Source organism: Physeter macrocephalus, chromosome 7 (genome assembly GCF_002837175.3).
Source record: "Physeter macrocephalus isolate SW-GA chromosome 7, ASM283717v5, whole genome shotgun sequence".
NCBI lineage: Eukaryota > Metazoa > Chordata > Mammalia > Artiodactyla > Physeteridae > Physeter > Physeter macrocephalus.
The window spans coordinates 23,406,774-23,426,184 of NC_041220.1; the positions used below are offsets into that span (position 1 = coordinate 23,406,774).

Here is a 19,411-nt window from a genome sequence, read left to right on the forward strand (position 1 = left end):
GCATGTGGGATCCTCCCGGACCGGGGCATGAACCCGTGTCCCCTGCATCGGCAGGCGGACCCTCAACCACTGCGCCACCAGGGAAGCCCCATTTTTCTTAAGAAAAAATTTACACCTACTCTTGCCAAGCCCTGTTCTAAGAGTCTTACATGCATTTTTTCTATTTATTTTTCAAAATAACCTTAAATAGTATCCTTATTTCATTTTACACATGAATAAACTGAGGTTTATTGAAGTTAGATAACTTTCCCAAAGCCATATATCCAGGAAGGGGCATGGCTTAAAACGAGATGTATCTCATTCTGCAGCCTGAGCTCTTACCACAGCACTTCAGTGTTGCCTCCCCAGCCATGGTTTAAGTTATTTGAGGGCAAGCATCATATTTTTGGTATCTATGTGCCTCTCCACAGTCCCCAAAAGAGATCCTTTCTTGACCATCAGGTATAGTCAATAAATATATGTTAACAATGGTGCTGGGACTCCTTGCCTCTTCTGACAGAAATGCTGTGTATATTCCACTACACCTTCAACTGCTCTGAACACACTTCAGCATGTGAGGAGACTTCCTTTGGTTGTATGGGCAAAGCCAGTCTCTGCAGGAGCAGCACTGCAGAAGCTACACAATTTGGAACCACCTTTCCATGATCTTCTTCTAAATTAGTCTTACACGTTTTAGTTACAGGTTTTAAATCTTTCCTGGTCAACCTCTTTCTCAATTCTTCTAAAGAGCTCACCATCCAACACTGTTCTGACTTCCCAACACTGTAGTAGAACAGTGAAGTAATGCCATATGCTCATTGGTTAAGAAGCTTGACATAAGTACCCAACCAAACAACCAGAGAGTGGAGTCATTAAAATGACAAGACACTATACAGGATGTCTAAAAGTCTAATGACGACATAACTTAATTTGAAATGAGATGGTTCATCAAAGCAGGAGGGAGTACAAAGATTTAGTTATATGTCTATCATCGCAAAAATTGGGAACAGCCTAAAGGTCCAACATAAAGGGACTGCTTAAACAAACGATGGTGTATCCAAACAATGGAATACTACACAGCCATCAGAAATTATTCAGTCATTCAACAAATGCAAATGAATGCTTCATTTGAATGAGCTAAGCAAGAAAGAAATGACACCTGCCTTCATGGTGCTTAGAGTCTGGATGATGATGTAGAAGAATATGTAAGGGGAAACATTTTTATATTGTTGAGTGACACAGTGGGTTACAATGGAATATAATTTATATGAATTAACTTTTCGTTGTTGCTTTTTTTTATAACTTGAAGATATACCTGTTCTGTGTTCATAGCCTGCCTGGAAGAAATAGAACATCTTCATGAGTAGGTCTGGCAATATTTAATTTTATAGGATAAAGTAAAGCTGCACATTCTAAAACAAAATCTCAAGTGAAAAGGAGGCAAGTATAAATCAAATAAAGATTAATTTGAATCTCAACTGAAACTAACTTTAGGATAGCTTTTTGAAATATTTTTATATACTCAGAAATATATATTATTTTAAAATGTGAATTAAAAGGCTTCCATTAGTCAATTATGATGCAAAGGTATTGTCTATTGATGTGTTAAGAAAAAAACAGAAAGAGAAAGGAATCAAAGTCAAATACGAAAAGCAAAAAGAAATTTTAAATCTCTTATGAAATGGCAATAAAAAGGACATCTACCTCTCTGGGTTGTCCTGTTTTGCGTAAGTCCTGAAGATATATCCAGCTAGCAAGAAGATAAACTCTATAAGAATATCTTAAGCTAAACAATAATAACCTATAAGATTTATAATATTCAAACCTCTTTACTCTTTCTAATTTTTAGGAATAGAGGGAAACTTCTTCAAATTGATAAAGAGCATCTATAAAATACCATATACTTAATGTTGAAAGACTGAGTACTTTCTCTCTTAAAATCAGGAACAAAGAAAGAATGTCTGCTCTCACCACTGTTAGTCAACAAAGTATTAGAAGTGCTGGTCAGGGCAATAAGGCAGGAAAAAGAAATAGAAGGTATACAGATGAGAAAGGATCTGTTCCTGTTTGCAGAGGACATGATTGTCTAGGTAGAAAACTGTAAGGAAGGTACAAAAAAAGTTCCTAGAACTTGTGAGACAAGCAAGGTAGCAAGATATAAGATTAACATACAAAAATACAGTTATATTTTTAAATACCAGCAAAAAATGTGGGCACCAAAATTAAAACTATAATGCCATTTAGAATCACTAAAAATGAAAAAGATGTAAATCTAACAAAACATGTAAGGACTTATATGCTGAAAACTAAAAACTGATAAATGAAATAAATGAAGTTCTAAATAAATGGAGAGGCTTGCTGAATTCATGGATTGGAACATTCAACATAGTAAAAAATGTCAATTTCATCAAATTGATATAGAAATTTAATACAATTTCTATCAAAATCTCAGCAAGATTTCTTGTGATGACAAGAATATTCTAAAATTTATATAAACATACAAAGAAACTGAAATAGCTAAAATTATTTCTAAAAAGAATAAAGTGGAAGGAATCAGTCTACCTAATTCCAGGACTTAACAGTAATCAAGACTGCGGTACCAGTATGAGAGATAGACAGTAGATCAATGGAACAGAACAAAGGACCCCAAAATACATCCATACAACATAAATATGTTCAAGTGATTTTTTACAAAGGTTCAAAAGCAATTTCATGGAGGAAGGATAACTTTTTCAACAAATGGGCTGGAGCAACTAAACATTCATAGGTTGGGGGGGACAAAAAGAACTTTGAACCAAACCTCACACCTTACACAAAAATTAACTCAAAATGAGTCACAGACTTAAATGTAAAATGTCAAACTAAATCTTAGAGCATAACGAATGAAAAAAATCTTTGGGATCCAGAGCTAGGCAGAAAGTTGTTAAACTTTCTACCAAAAGTAGAATGAGTAAAAGAAAAATGAATAAATCAGACTTCACCAAACTAAAAGCTTTTGCTCTGTGAAAGACTCTTAAAAGAGAGGATGAAAAGACAAATTACAGATTGGGAGAAAATAGTTGCAAACCACCTATCTGACAAAAGACTTGTATCTAGCATATATAAAAAATTCTCAAAACATAGCAGTAAGAATTCTCAAAACACAGCTAGCAAAGATACAGGAAAATTGGATCACTCACACATTGCTGGTGGGGAGGTGAAGTAATACAGCGGCTACAGAAGATAGTTTGGCAGTTTCTTTTAGAAAACTAGACAAGCAACTACCATACGATCAAGCGATTGTAATATCCTGGGCATTTATCCCAGAGAAATGAAAATTATGACAGCAGAAAAACCTGTACATGATTGTTCATAGTACCTTTATTCACAATCTGGAAATAACTCAAATGTCCTTCAAGAAATAAGTGGTTAAAAAAATCTGTGGTATATCCATACCATGAAATACTACTCAGCAATAAAAAGGAATGAACTATTGATACATACAACAACTTGCACAAATCTCCAGAGATTTACACTGAGTAAAAAAAGCCAATCCCAAAAGGTTACAGAGTGCATGAGTCCATTTATATAACATTCTTGAAGTGACAATATTATAGAAATGGGGAACAGGCCAGTGGTTGCCAGGGTTAAAAAAGGTGTAGCTATAAAAAGACAATGTGAGGGATGCTGGTGGTGATGGAAATGTTCCCTATCTTGACTGTATCAGTGTCAATATATTGGTTGTGATATTATACTATGGGGCTAAGGATAGATGGGATCTCTCTGAATCATGTCTTATAACTACATGTGAATCTACAATCATCTCAAAATTAAAAGTTTAATTTGAAAAATCAAAACAGAAATGAAGATCAGTGCTAGTCAGGGTCAGCTAACATTCTACCAAATCTAAGAGGCTGTCTACACACAAGTGCTGGTATAGATATCCCAAGTTCAAGTAGCCTAAAATTTTAATTTAAGAACTAACCCTGATTCTAATTTAAAACCTCTAGGTGTCCCTTTCCCCCATGTAGCCACTTCTGCTGATATATGTACGGAACAAAAACCAAACAAATGTATAAGACACCATAAAAAAATTAAAACTCTTCACACAGTGTTAAAGTGGAAAATGAATTAATTCCACATATCTACTTGTGGAATATGATAAATAAGTCAAACAATATTGTTGTAGCAGTGATAGAGTAAACGTTCTAAATGAGGAAAACAATCTTGTTTCTCTTAATATATTAATTTCACTAAATGAAAAGGAATAGAAAAAAGCATAGGACAATTATTTGGCCCTGAATTACTGATTTCAAATATTACATTCATCAAAATAGTTTTGTCCAATTTCATGCAATTCTTTTTCTGCAGTTAATTTTTTTGTGTGAAAGGGAATATCCAACAGCCTCTTGAGGCCATGCTTCCCCTTTCATTCGTTAATGTGTCCACAAGCATTTTTGAGAGTCTGTTATCAGGTACTGAGGGAGGCAAGAAGATGAATTAGAAGTGGTCTCTGCTACTCATGCTTTAGTAGCTTTTAAAAATGGGTTGGAAAATGAATTAACTCCTCAAACCTTTCTTATAATTTTTTCCTCATTGTAAATAGTGATTTTAGTTTGCTGCCAGTTTATGTAACTAATCCCCTAATGTTGGGCATTTATATGTTTTCTCAAGTTTTCATGATTGTAATTAACAAAGAGCAGTAATAACTGACAATAAACTAAAAATTTTAAAAGACAAAAGAACTAAAAGATGAAAAATTATTTAAAGAAAGATGAAATCTTAACCTCTCAGCTTAAATTGTTAATATGAAAAGTTATTAATTGGAGGATGATTTTTTTTTCTCTTCCAAATTGTTTAAACCTCAGCTTCTTGACCAACTTGGGTTCCAACTGGTTTCTGTTGACCCATTTTTAAGTTACCCTTAAACTCTATCCTCCAGCCATGCTGAACTACTTTCAGTTCCCCTAACCAGCTATGTTCTTTTCCAGGGATTTGGTGTGTTTTCTCAGTCGTGAAAACTACCCTACCCAACATTTTGGCTATCTCCTACTATATCTTTGGGTTTCAAAGACACTTTTTTTGTGAAATCTTCCCAGATCGCTCAGAAGGCTGGATGAAGCATACCTCATGTGTCCTGTAAGTGTTTCACCATATTGTAATTACCCCTTTACTTGTCTGCCTGCCCCAATGGACTAAAACTCTTTGAGGCAGGGATGATATTTTTTTCACTATTTTATCGCCAGCATTGAGAAAATGGCCTGATCCATAGCAGATACTCAGTGAATAACTAAGAGTGATGAAAGAATGAGAATGAATGAATGAATGAACAAACCGATTCTTAAACCTCTGGCATAGGAAAATGGGCAACTCCTTGGTCACCCCGATAACTGATTCTCGCTTATGAACATGGTCAGCAGGATGAGCAAGCTCCCTGGAGATGCTCCAAATCTATCTTAGAGCTTCATCTTTCCACTGCTATGCAATCTAGAAGCTTAAGCATCTTTGCAGAAAACACCACCTATTCTAACAGGTGTCTCCCGTGAGCTACTCTTGCAAGTACCAAAGTCCTTCAGAGCAAACACTTCAAGGTCCTCGAAAAGATACATCACATAGCTTCAATGTGCAATGGGCAGCTAGGAGTGTCCCCAGTGAAGCTGGCATAAAAGGTTGCCTGCAATGTAATATTTAGGTAGGTTAACCTGACTGCTTCATTTTCCTGGAGAAATATTAAGGACCCGGGTACTTTAAAGTGAGGATTTCCTGGTACTAACAGTCTGCCACTACGTTGCCATCTTTCTCAGCATTGAGACTGCCTTAAACAGCAGTTCTGAGAGAGCTCAGCAGTACTCCCAGGGACAAAGGCCTTAAGACACAGGATGTATGCCAGCCTCTTGTTTTCTCACGTATCATTTCAGAGAGTTCTTCCCACTGCAAACAGCAGGGCTATTTTTTTCCCTCCTGACCTTTGTCAACTGTGTTGCTGTACTGCATTTGGAAGTATTAACAATGGTCATTACCTGCCCTGTTTATTCAGCGTTAAGTATTAACAAGGCTGTGCTATCTTAGCTGCTGCCATATTTCTCCAGGAAAGACGTGCCTATGTAAATGCCCTAATGCAAACAGGAGCCTTGTCTTTTGCTAGGTAGGGGCAGGGAGGAGACCTGGAGACAACCGAAAGGCTAGAACAAAACAGTAACTATGTTAAAAACATCGTTTTCAGATACACATAAAATAATTGCACCATGAAATCGTGTTCATGGCTGATTTTTGTCTGTGCATTTGGCCACTTGAGGTTTTTGCTAATACAGGAGATATAAAGCACCTATTTCTGGGTTTGCTTATAATGGCTTCAAACAGTTTGCTATTGAATAAACAGTGTATAAATATTTCACAGAATAGAGAGAAAAGAAATAAGCCTTGGCACTAGACTCTCTTTGCTTAGGATTTGCATGCTTGGTTTCTTGTGTGGAACAGCTATGTTGGAGTGGGTGGGAGCCTGTTTCTGAGGGGATGGAAGAAAACTGATCATATTTACTTGAGCTCTAAAGAAGGGTGAAGGGTTTGATTAAAACTCCTATCAGCTACTGCTTGTTAGACGATGAAATTGCAAAACTTGCAAACAGGAGGGCCAAACACCACACAGACAAGATGAAATACAAATAAAAAACTGACTTGGGGGGAAAAACCTTTCACTGGAGTCAGCTTTTCTGTAAAAGTTGGCTCACTCTCATTCATTTACCTAAGTTTCGGCTTGGGTCAGGTGACAAGGCAAAATTCCATCTTCGGAGAATTGCTGGGAACGTAACTGCCAGTGAAACAAACTGAAGCCAGATACATATTTCCTGGACAAGACTTGATGCGTGGAAAGCAAAGATGGGGGTCACCTTTTCATTTTTAAAGTGCCCAAGCAGTTACATAGAAATAAAACAGACAACTATGGAAAACAGAATACTGTTTCTTTTCTGTGTGTAGAGCCTTAAGAAATGAAACAGTGATACTATTTTGGAAATCAGAACACTGTTTCTTTTCTGTGTGTAGAGCCTTAAGAAATGAAACAGTGATACTATTTCCCTTGGGATTTACAAATTTGTGTGTTGTTTAAGAGCAAGAGCTTTGGAATTACACTTGCAAGCTTCCAATCCCAATTTAACCATTCTGTAGCTGTGATCTTGGACAAATTAACTTTTTAATTTTCTATTTTTCAAAAGTGAGCATGGATTACTAATATAAGAGAGATGAAATAGGGATGAAAAAATAAAGAGTGATTGCCTGGAAGTACTTTAGCAACATAACCTTTACATAAGAATAATTGCTACCATTTATTGATGGTCTCCTATGAACCAGGCATTTCAGACACATCATTCTAAACTTTATACAGTCCTGCAAGGTTAACACTATTATTCTCAGTTTATAAAATAAGAAAACTCATGTTGAAAGTAGCTAAGGAATTAGACTTGGTCTCAATGCTGAAAAATGGCAAAGCCATCTACCTACATCATTTTTTTTCTCATTTTTAAAAGGTGACCCAAGAATTTTCCTTCCCTCTCTGAGTCCTTTTTTTCCTAATGCTATTCCAAGTCACAACTACTTTGAGAGTCTTTCTTCCTTCTCTCCCTTCTTTGCCCAGCTAAACTTTCCTAAAATCACGTACCTAATTCCTGGTACCACTGACCCTAGTACTTCTACTTAATTCGGTTTGGTTTGAGCCCCGTCCTCAACCCCACTACTCCTATTAGATCCATCTCCACCATGGGCACCATCATCGTGATGATAGCAGACACTTAGTTAAGCATTTTCTATGTACTGGATACCTTATGAGAAGGGGACCCCATTTTAGAGATGTGGAAATTGGGTCACTGAAAAGGCAAGTAGCCTACCTATCAGGGGCCCAGACTTCAGCAATCTGGCTCCAAAGTTCTTCATCTAATCCTACACTACACTGCTTCCACAACCCTGGAGAAACCCAAAGTAAGTCACTGATTCCAGCAAGTAAGTCGGAGCAGGAGAGAGGAGTACCTGTTTAAAAAGTGGGTGAATACATTTTATGATGATTGAAATAAAATTGCTTCCTTTTTGTTGTAAATGTGCATTTTTAAAAATCACTATGGGGACTTCCCTGGTGGTCCAGTGGTAAAGAATCCGCCTTCCAACGCAGGGGACGCGGGTTCCATCCCTGGTAGGGGAACTAAGATCCCACATGCCGCAGAGCAAGTAGGCCCACGCGCCACAACTACTGAGTTCACACGCCTCAGTGAGAGAGCCTGCATGCTGCAAACTACAGAGCCCACGCGCCCTGGACCCCGTGCACCACAATGAAGAGCCCACGCCGCAAGGAGAGATCCCGTATGCCTCAACGAAGATCCCGCATACCGCAACTAAGACCCAATGCAGCCAAAAAAATAATAAACTAAATAAATAGTGTTTTAAAAGGCAACAAGAAATTCTTGATAATTTTTTTAAAGTCACTACGGATAAAATTATTTTATACTGGGCTAGCCTAGGAACATTATTTTCATGAGAACATAAGTTCTGAGTTTTCAAAAAAGAAAAAAACAATACAAAAACAAACCCAAAAACTATTGGAACAGTCTGCTGACAAATTGAAGGCTTCCTTTATTTCCATGTGGGATAAAGTTAGGGAAACAGGAAAAAGAGGGGAAAGGAGACACTTCAAATTCCTTGTAGATACAATTCAGAATGCGATCTGGATAATACATCCCAGCTTTCTAAGTGTGCTAAAAATAAACATAAATGGCTTGTTAGAGCTAATTTGGCAGCTAAAAGTGAATATTAATAACATAGAAGATCAATAAGATGCCTAGCAAAGAACAATGGATTAACTTGGTTCTAGAAATAGCAAAATTGGTGTAGGCCAGGGAGGAAGGCATGAGACAAGAGGCGTAGTCAGAAGAAAAAGTCACCTCTTCCTTGTATGATTCAAGGAATTAAAAATAGACAATCAAATATGGCCATCTCTTTTTAGCTCTACCCACTAAATAAGCAGTTTAATCAATTTTCACCTTTCCCTCCCTATCTTCATCTGCCACTGCGAGCTCAATAGGAGGATGTATAACCCCTAGTTCAAATACAGGTCAGGATGACTATTATAAATACTACGAGCTTATGCTATTACTTTCTCCCTCTATTCTTGTGTCGTGTACTCCACGAGGGAGTTTTTATTAGCCAAAGCATATTCAGTACAATAGGGGTTCCATGTTCAAACAAATCTGAGAAATGCTGCATGATTACCCCCCTTTTAAGATATTGAGGGCTCAGCGTCTTTCAGCAAAGAAACTTGCTTAACATAGGTAACCCAGTGTTTCCCAAGCCTTTTGGCCATATCATCCTTTTTGCTTAACCCCTACTGACATCTCTGTGCAGAATGAAGGTGAGCACTCTGGACCAGGAGGAGGTCAAACTGAGTTCCCATCTTTCCTTCCTGTGAGACCTGAGTCACTTGACTTCCAGGACTTCAGTCTGTTTAGCCAGAAGGTTCTAAGAGTAGGTTCAACTCGTCAGCTTAAGTGGCCTTGGTCAGCAGCACGGCAGCCGGGCTCTGAGGAGCCACTGTGGACCAGCTAGCTCCTCCTGCTGGGCCCACACCTCCGAGGTCCTCACATCACCCAGGAGCAGCCTAGACAATGGGTTCTTTTACACCCTTCACATTCGGCCCTTTATGCCCAGGCCTGAGCGCTAGTATTGCAAAGGCTGCTTTGGGGGGATAAGTGGCGGGAGGGAAATTTGTAGAGAATTGTTAAAACAAGCTTACGTTTGTTCTTTGAAACATTTGCTGGCATTCAGACATGACTGTTAAAATAGTTTCTTGTGCTTTTTCATTTAATTATGCAAGTTTAATAAACATTATTCATCCAAAACAGAGAAATGAGGCAAACTCTTACAACCGATTTTTAGGCCTACGTTCTTAGTCTCTATTCTAAGCTGATCTCACTTGAAATGCTGTTAACCCTGACATTTCAACTTTTCTGGGGAAGAAATGATCACGATCCAGAGACTGGTTCCTGATACTGAAAACAGAACTTTTATACAGTTTCACAAATTATTCACCTTTTCCTTTTATTTACATGTTTTTCTTCTTCAAAACCATCTAAAGAAAACTAAGGGTTATCTATCTACAAGTTGAGGTTGATTGACTTTCTTGTTTTTACAACAAGGACATATTAATGCTATAACAGCAATAACTAACACATGTAAGTGCCTAGTATGTGACACACTTTATTCTAAGTGTATGTGTGCATTAATCTCAACAACAACCCTATAAGATGGGTACTACTGTTATCCCAATTTTACAGATGTGGAAACTGAGGTGCCAAGAGGGTAAGTGACTTTCCAAAGCCACATACCTCTAGGAAGTGGCAGAGTTGAGATTTGAATCCAGCAATCTGTGTTCTTAATCACCAGGCTATATAGACCTCCTGCTTAAATTTGTAAAACAATAGAACCATCACCATAAAAATAAATAAATCACTGAGGGACATACGGTGGGGTTACATGAACTCCATAATATAACTAAAGACCTCTTGGCTCTATTGAAGTCAGATCAAGGGGGAAAGGCCTGACCTATTTAGGAAGGATACTGGTTAGATATAAGAAAACACATCTGTCTTTTCAATGACATGAGACTGGCTTAGCTAAGGAGGCTGAGAAATCTCTTTCCAAAATGCTTGACAATAAAAGTGAGAGAACCATCTGAAATATTCTGGCAAAATTCTCACAGAAATTGAAATGGGCCAAGTTAACTGTCCTCAACCTTGTTATTCCAAGTCCTTCCTGAGTGTACTCCATGATTATTTTTCCAAGTCATTAAAAGAATGTTCTTTAACATGTTAATGGGGACAGGAGGGTGATGAAGGAAGAGAGGAAGCAGGGACTGAGATTTAAAAGATTTAAGAGCCAAAACAACCAGTGTAATGTGTGGACTTTGTCTCCATCCCGATGGACATAAACCCAACTAGGAAAAGGCTATTTTGAGATAATCAAGAAAATCTCATTATGGACTGGGTATCAGATGATACCAAGGAGTTACTGTTCATTTCATTAGGTCTGATAAGAGCATTGTGATTATCTGAAAGATCTCTATAATTTGTAGAGGTGCATCCTGAAGTAAATAAGGGTGAAACAACACGATGGCTGAGATCTTTACTTCGACCAAAAAAAAAAAGAGGGGGTTGGATGAAGCAAGTGTGGCAAGTCTTGGTAACTGCTGAATCTGTTGGCATACAAAGGGTCATCGTACTGTTCCTCTGCTTTTGCATGTTTGACAATTTTCAAGATAAAATATGTTGATAAAGAATATGGAAGGATTTTTCCCTCCTGATGGAAAATACTTTGAAAACAAATACACTGAAGACAAACTACTCTAGCAATGGCCAGATGTGCACCTAGGCCGGGAAAGGGAAGTAAGAATGGAAGGGAAGAGCATGGAGTGACTATGGAATAGAGAGAGACAGGAAGGAAAAAGAACAATTCCATTGTTTCGGGGAGATGTTAGAGGACTAGCCTGCCAGCTCTAGTTTTGCTGGTTCTGCTTAGCCTTCCTTTAGAAATGTGCTTCTCACCCAGTATTCTCAACTACTTCGAAAAATAGTAAATAAAATGAGCCTGGTATCCCTGTTCACCTTGGGTGGTTGGTGTTTATAATCTCACCCACCGACTGGCTCTCAGTCCTTAGGAGCAATTGGTGTAATCATTGGGGGTAGGTGGGTGTTCGTGTGTGTGAGGAGCCTCTCCATTATCGTGGTGGTTATAATGTACATCCTTGTCTTTTACCCACTGAATTACAGCTTTATTATAAGACCAAAAACCACGTTTCCATTTGGTATTCCAGGCATGCTTACTAAACATCCATCTTCAGGAGAGCTGATACCTCTCAATAGTTAGGAAGTTAAGTCTTTTTTTCCAAAGAAAAACCACACAGCTAAAACACTATACTTTCCCTAAGCACCTTTACTAGAGGCTCATCAAAACATATTAAAATACAAATAAAGGGCTTCCCTGGTGGCGCAGTGGTTGCGCGTCCGCCTGCCGACGCAGGGCGCGCGGGTTCGTGCCCCGGTCCGGGAAGATCCCACGTGCCGCGGAGCGGCTGGGCCCGTGAGCCGTGGCCGCTGAGCCTGCGCGTCCGGAGCCTGTGCTCCGCAACGGGAGGGGCCGCAACAGTGAGAGGCCCGCTTATCGCAAAAAAAAAATAAAATAAAATAAATACAAATAAAAACCTTTAGAGACAGGAATAAACACACGGAACAAATTAGTTGGTCAGACTCAACAAACCCTACATTTTATAGCATCCTCTTTCCCCCCCGACGAAAACAACCAGTGATATATTTTGTTTCTAAGCATACACTAGCTTTTTGCTTTTAATTACACTCTATAGTAAATTTTCCATTCTAGTTTTCTCACCTAACATTAAAAGATGAATATTTTCCTGTTCTAATTCTTCATAAACACCCGTGAGTGGCTGGAGAATATCCATATCCTCACAAGGAAAGACAGGAAACTTAAATTTTTCCCAACTACTGGACGTCAGGGGGTTGCCATTGGTTCAATATTATAAATAATACTCTAATGAACATCTTTATGTGCAAAACTTGCTTACATAATTATATGTATTTCCACAGAATTGATCCTCAGAGTAAAATTTAAAAATGAAACTAAGACTAGTATCTAGTAATTTACCTTAACACAAGAAGGAGAAGGATAATTTAAAAAAGGTCCCACTGAGAGGTGAGTTTGCACTAGACGAGCCCTAATGTCCTGACTCCAAAATCTGTGGCTCATCCTATGTGCTTGAAGAAAACTGTCACTCTGTCTTGGTACTTCTTGGTTGCACAGGGGGTTAATCTTGACCTAACCCTAGTCACTTCCCCTAAATGCTTCTTGCTCCCTTGTTTTTCTTACAGTGTAACAACATGAATCTGCAGTCCTGGCTGTTCTGTTTAGAGTTTCATCATCCTTCTTTACTCCCACAGCAGTTTGCTCCACCTCCAATGTTGCACTTCCTTCATTCTTCCTCACCCTGTAGTCCGTTGTTTGCATTATCTGTCTGCTGAGTCTCTTGAACTCATCCCTGAAGCTCCCACAGTGCCTGGGACTGTGCCCTGCCGAGCAAACACTGCCGGAACATTAGCTGATTTCAATCCAATGATTAGCATCATTCTGTTCCTGAGCAGGTTGGTTTCCTTGTCACTGTCCTCAGCCCCACCCAGTGTTTAGAATTCCTCTCTATTTAGCTTCTTCTATACGTTTAATGAATGGCTGTTTACATCCTTTCCCGGATAATTAATGAAGATGTTCAGCAAGATCTTGCTGAACATAGATCCCCACCCTCCCTTAGACTCGATGCATTGCCATTAATCATTACACTTTCAGTCCTTTAGGCGATTTTCAATCAATTTGACACATCTGAGTCAATTTGAATTCATTTTCCGAACTAGATTGTATAAGACCTGGTATCAACTCTCCCATTCACATCTGGAGGTATGTAGAAATAATAATATATTCAGCGCATTCTTTTTTGTCCACTTGTTTTCAGATTTTCCAAAACAATAATCAGCTAAGTCGGTCTGACATAAAAAGCTTGATAAATCTATGCCAGTTGTGGCTCATGGCTCTAATATCCCCTAGATGTTCGTATATTTACCCATTCAAATACTCTATTTGTTAGCAATGTAGTTTTCCTAATTCATTTATTTATTCCACAACTGCCTATGGAATACAGTTGACCCTTGACCCCTGAGCATCTCAGGTTTGAACCGCATGGGTCCACTTACACATGGCACTTTTTCAATAAACATACAGTACTACAGGATATGTGGTTGTGGAACTGCAGATACTGAGGGCCAACTATGGGACTTGAGCATCCGCGGATTTTGGTATCCCTGGCAGGTCCTGGAACCAATGCCCTGTGGATGCTGAGGGATGACCGTACTTACCATGGGCAGGTACTGTGCTTGGAACAGGTTTAAAACTAATTCTATTTAGAAATGAATTATTCAGGGCCTCTTGTTCTGTGAAGTATACAGGACAATGCTCTCTTAAACTGTTATTTTTACTATACATTAGCAACACTGGATCATAGATGGGGCAGGAAGAAGAGAGAAAACTGAGTTTGGAGTCTTATTGGAAGGTATGATAAACAGGTTCCTGGGGTAAGAATTCTGGAAAAAAAAAAAAAAAAGAGGCTAAAATAAGATATGAGAATGGATCTGTGCTTTATCTGTGCTATCTCTGCCGACAATTGAATATTCATTCTTGGACACTGGATAACCATGCAGTGTCAGCCTCTCTTTCTCTTTCTCTCTCTCTCTCTCTCCCCCTCATTATCCTTCATGATTTCCAAAGGAGAGCATCCATATTTTGATGAATTCATTATTACTTCCATTAACACTGGTTAACACATCATCCAAGACCTTGCCTATTTATTTGTTTTCTTCTTCTTTTTTTTAAATGAAACAGGTCTTCATTGCTGTTTAATTATCCTTATTTATCTTCTTAAAGGCCAGCCTTAAAAAGCAGTTCAGGAGCTCAGCCATTTTGCCATCAATAGCTCAGTCATTTGAGCATAATCATTACACTTATCTCCCTATTCATTTAACGTGAGGCCTCCTTTATCTCTGGCATGCCTTCCTTTCTCTTCTTTATTATGTTTGTATTATTACCCTTTGCACCACTGATTGCCATACATACTTCTTGGTTGTAACTCTGGAACCTCTTTGATGATTCATGCTCTCCTCTGAGAGCCCTACAGACAGACTTCATCTACTCGCCGTTTTCTCCGTTTTCTTCCCCTATTTTTGCACAGCTGTCACTGTCACTTGGATATTTCTTCTGGTTTTCCCAATGACCTCTGGCCTTTGTGGTGAAACCACTGACCCGAGTTGAAGCCCCTGTCCCAATGTCACAGGGTGAGAAGTGCCACAGAACCATGGGAGCAAGCTCACGGGTCAGAGACCGTTTAGATACACACTCTCCTGCCCCCACGGGACGGATTCCATCTCCTCAATAAAACCAAACTCCGCTCAGCACAGTGGAGCTGATTCAACTGGGGAAAAGGGAGATGATCCCTATTTGTGAATCTCCCACCTCAAAAGCGCAGACTGGGCCACTTCCAGCCACGGTCCCTTTCTTCAAAACTGGCACTGCCATCAGGACAATGAACTACCTTCCCTGATTTATCAATTATGTCTCAAAGACCACAAACTAAGAGAAATACTAAATTATCTTTCTTTTCTGGGTAATATCCATGCTTATATTTGACTTTAGATATTCACTCTCTTTTTTATCCCTTTGTTATTGGTGTGTTACCTGAATTTGTGACTGTTAATTGCTAGGCTAGATTAATTTCCAACTGGCTTTCACCCTGTATTATAGCACAAAAAGTATGTTTTTTAAAAATAGGGAAATTTGAAGAAAAAGATTCATTTTAAAGAGTCCAACTGGGAAGAAATCACAAACTAAAGAAAAAGAGGGTCTATAACTATATTAGTAAGTATAATACTATTTGCAAATATTACATCTATCACTTCAATTATATGCTTCTTTTTAAAAGACTGAAATAAGATACCCCTAATTATTACATAAATGCCACCTTAGCAAATGTGTGCATTTTTGTTTCAAAACCAAAAAAAGTAACGGTGTCAATTTATTATGTTCTTTAAAATTCACACCAAATTAATCAATCTAATTTTTTTGGTCCCAAACCTGTATTTTTAACTAAAGTCATCGTGGATAGTTTAAAGAGGGCTCTTTGCTTGGTTTGGCAAAATGAGACGACGGAGACAAAATGAGTTGATTTTCTCCTCCTCTATCTGAGCGAAAGCTAGTCAAACATTCACACTCTTTTCATTTGGGAGTGCATATAGCGTGTCCATGAGGAAGAAAAAAATTAATAAAGTGAAGTATGGATCTTTTTTTCCCACCACATCTTTCTCTTTGCCCATCCTGGTTTCTCTGTGTCCATCTGGCCCCCAACTTATTTCCCCCACAATTCTTTTCTCCTCCTTTAATTCTGGCACTGATCCTGTCCACGGTTCACTCCACCCCTCCCCTCCCATTTTTAGGATAATTGCATTCTTCATCTTTAAATGCCACACCAAACACACAGCAGTAACCTTGTGGCAGCTTCTTTGGAGATAGCGGATTAAATTATTCTAAAATTGCAACCATTTATTGATAAACTACCGCACATGAGACACTGGACAACAAACACCAGCTTTGGCAACAGGTCCGCCCTAAATTGTCCACACACATGCAAGGGGAAAGACTGTCTCCCCGGGGGTGGGGGTGAAGATATGACACAGGAAGGTGAAATCCGCTTTTACTAACAGGTCAAATGTAAACAAGGGCCAAGCTTGGATCGGCTTATTCCAAGGCATGTCATCCTCATCTCATCCACCCCCTCCCATCCTTTCCTTTTCTTCTAATTTTTTTTTTTCTCTCCTATCCATTTCTGCTTCTGTATTTCCTTAAAGCCATAGGTTCCTTTACCTCATCGCAGCTTCTTCCCCTTCAACTCTCAGGCATCTAACCCGCCGCCGACGCCCCCCTCCGGCCCCTGCTGCTCTCCCCTATCCCTTTCTGGCTCTCCATCGTAATCTCCCAGCTTGCTGAGACACAAATGCAGGCTTCTAACACTGCCAGCTAAGTGCTTCAGGAGGAGGGAGTTCTGAAGTTACCCGCTGCTACTGGGCCAGCCTCATAGCAGAGAAGACAGTTTAAACCCCAGGGATGGTAAAAATCATCATCATTATTACGTCTCCAGGCACTGCAGCGCTAGACAGAGATGAAGGCTGCCACCTTTGATAATGAGAAACTCAAATTACATAGGTTGGTTACACAGCATCAGCATATAATACCATCTGAAAAACTCAAGCTCTAGTTATCTCACAATAGGCAAGGACAGCAGAGATGAAAATCCAACTAGAAAACAGCTGCAGAATCTAGCGATACTGAGCTTCTGCACTAAATTACCCTTTCCTTCAATATTGCCACTAGTTGGGATTCTTCTCCCTGGTCTGTTAACATTAGAAAATTTAAAAATTGGGCATTTAAAACAAATTGGAGCACAAATAGATTAACAAAAGAGAAAACGTGTCCACTATTCTTCCAAGGCTTACTCATTCTATTATTTAAATATTTATTCCTCAAATATAGCCAGTGAGTGTCCACGTGAAATCATCAGAACACTCTGGACCTTCAGCTCTCCTGTGAGGGTCAAAGCTGAGATCGTGTGTATGTAATATTACTATAGAAAGAATAAATATTTAACAGTGAACTATTTTTTTTTCTTGTAGACTACCGTGGAGAACAAAAAGTTTCACATTGGTTCAAACCCTGAGGAAGTTTGTGACTGTATGTGAGGGAACTGTAAAGTTATTAGGGGATAGACAACAAACCCGCTGAGCCCGTCACAATGCTTTCACTGAAATTTTGTTATATTAAATTTTGATTCAAATAAGTAATCTATCGGCAAAGGCTTCGCAACATTGGTTATACAAATATTTTCAACAAATGACAGTGCTGAAGTGGAATTTAACTTAAATTTTATAATAATCCCGTAGTAGTGGCATGGAAACTTTTCTCCACAAATTTTAATCTTTCATAGAGTTAGTCATCATGATGTTTTGGAAATGACAAGATTCGGTGAATCGGCCTTCCGCCATCTTTACTTGCCAAGCTGCATCTGAAAAATTTCTTCTTTCGTAAAGATTTTCCTTCTCTCCCAATTAGGTGATCTCTCCAACCTCTGAACTACACTCAAATTCTCTTACGGGTCTATTTCCAGCCTTGCTTTATCCCCAAGCCTGAATGGAAGCAATTGTATCAGTAACTGTAACTAACTCTGCAGCCTCTGCCTTGGCTGACTGGCCCAGTGTCTTCTGTAGCGAGTAGTAAATAAATAATAACTGTCCAGTGAAAATGTGGAATTTTGGATCCTAACTCTAGCTCGGTCTCAGATTTGCCTCAACTTTTAACTAGACAGGTCTCATTTTCCCACCCACCCAACAGTACTCCCATAACTCCAGGAGTTTCCATATCGATTTGATCTATGGTTCTAATAGAATCATCAATGGAGATGGTTCTAGATATAATTTAGTTCAACCCACTCATTTTCAAAGATAAGGCAAGGCAAGGGAAGCTCAAAGAGGTTAAGTGCCCCTTTTATCAGAGTTGGTGGTAAAATTCAGACAAAACTGAAAGGGGCTGCTCTGCAGCAGATGACCTGGTCTTGGAACTGGTTAGACCTCTAGCACTGAATGCAGTGAGTTTAATCTGAATGAAAATTTCAGACTGGAAATTACTCTGTTCTCAAGGAGACTGAAATTGTTAATTAGTTTTAGTTAAACCAGAGATTTAAAATCATCTCACTTCTCCATTCAGTTCCTCACCAAGCCTCAGCAGGCTCAAAGTTCTCTGACTATAAAAACTGTTAGTTATTTGAGAATAATGTCTATTGCACCTTACATAAAAATAAGAGTACTAGACTCACACACACATTGCTGGTACAAGTAGGTAAATGGGCACAATCTTACTGAAGGGCATTTAGCCAGATGTTATAAAAGATTTTAACATGTGAATCCTCTTCAACCTGTCAATGTCACCTCTAAAAATTTATTTTAAGGAAAACTCACTAGAGATCTAGGAATATGATCAATTTTTCTTTTTCTTTCTTTGCACTTTTGGAGACATTCCAAGGTTTCTTACAATAAATTTGTCAGTTCTGCCACTGGAAAAAACAAAAAACAAACACCCTCTCGTTGTAAAGAATGAGGGGATGGAACAGGTTGCTGACCCTCCAAGGTCCCTTTTAGCTCTCATACTCTGCTTGATGTTTTCTTTTTTTCTGGTCAAAGGTTATAGAAAGGGAAAAACTGTGTTTTCTGGAAGAGGTCACCAACTTGTAACTGTGAGAACAGCTGTTCAGAACATTAGTTGGTGTCTGAAGTTTTGAAAAGCTATAGAAGAACAAGGATCCAGCTGAACCTCTTCTGTGCATATGGATTTCACATAATCAATAGACCTAAAAATACTCATTGAACACAGCCTATGACCGGCATGGCACTGAGAGCTCTGTGGAAACACATCTCAGCAGCATTTCCTTGCCCTTCATGACTACTTCTGCCCTGTAGCAATGACATAAGCCCATGAAAAGATGACCGGGAATGAGAGGCATAATTAATTTCCAAATACAAAAGGTAGGCATTTAGAGAAAGGAGAAGCTCAGGCTTCATGATGCAGAAAGGCTTTGCAGAGCAGGAAGGATTCAAAGACTCGAAAAAGAGATGGAGGCAGAGTCTGGGAAAGGGCCGACCTGGGAGGGGCAGTGGAGTAAACAAAGGCATACAGGAGGGCTTCCCTGGTGGCGCAGTGGTTGAGAGTCCGCCTGCCGACGCAGGGAACACGGGTTCGTGCCCCGGTCCGGGAGGGTCCCACG

General features: G+C 39.1%; 1 protein-coding gene across 3 annotated transcripts in view; it reads right to left on the reverse strand.

The window, feature by feature from the left end:
- The window catches only part of MAML3 (mastermind like transcriptional coactivator 3), a 620,107-nt gene that overhangs the window by 287,243 nt on the left and 313,453 nt on the right, over positions 1-19,411 (reverse strand). The gene's annotated exons all lie outside the window — the stretch shown is intronic.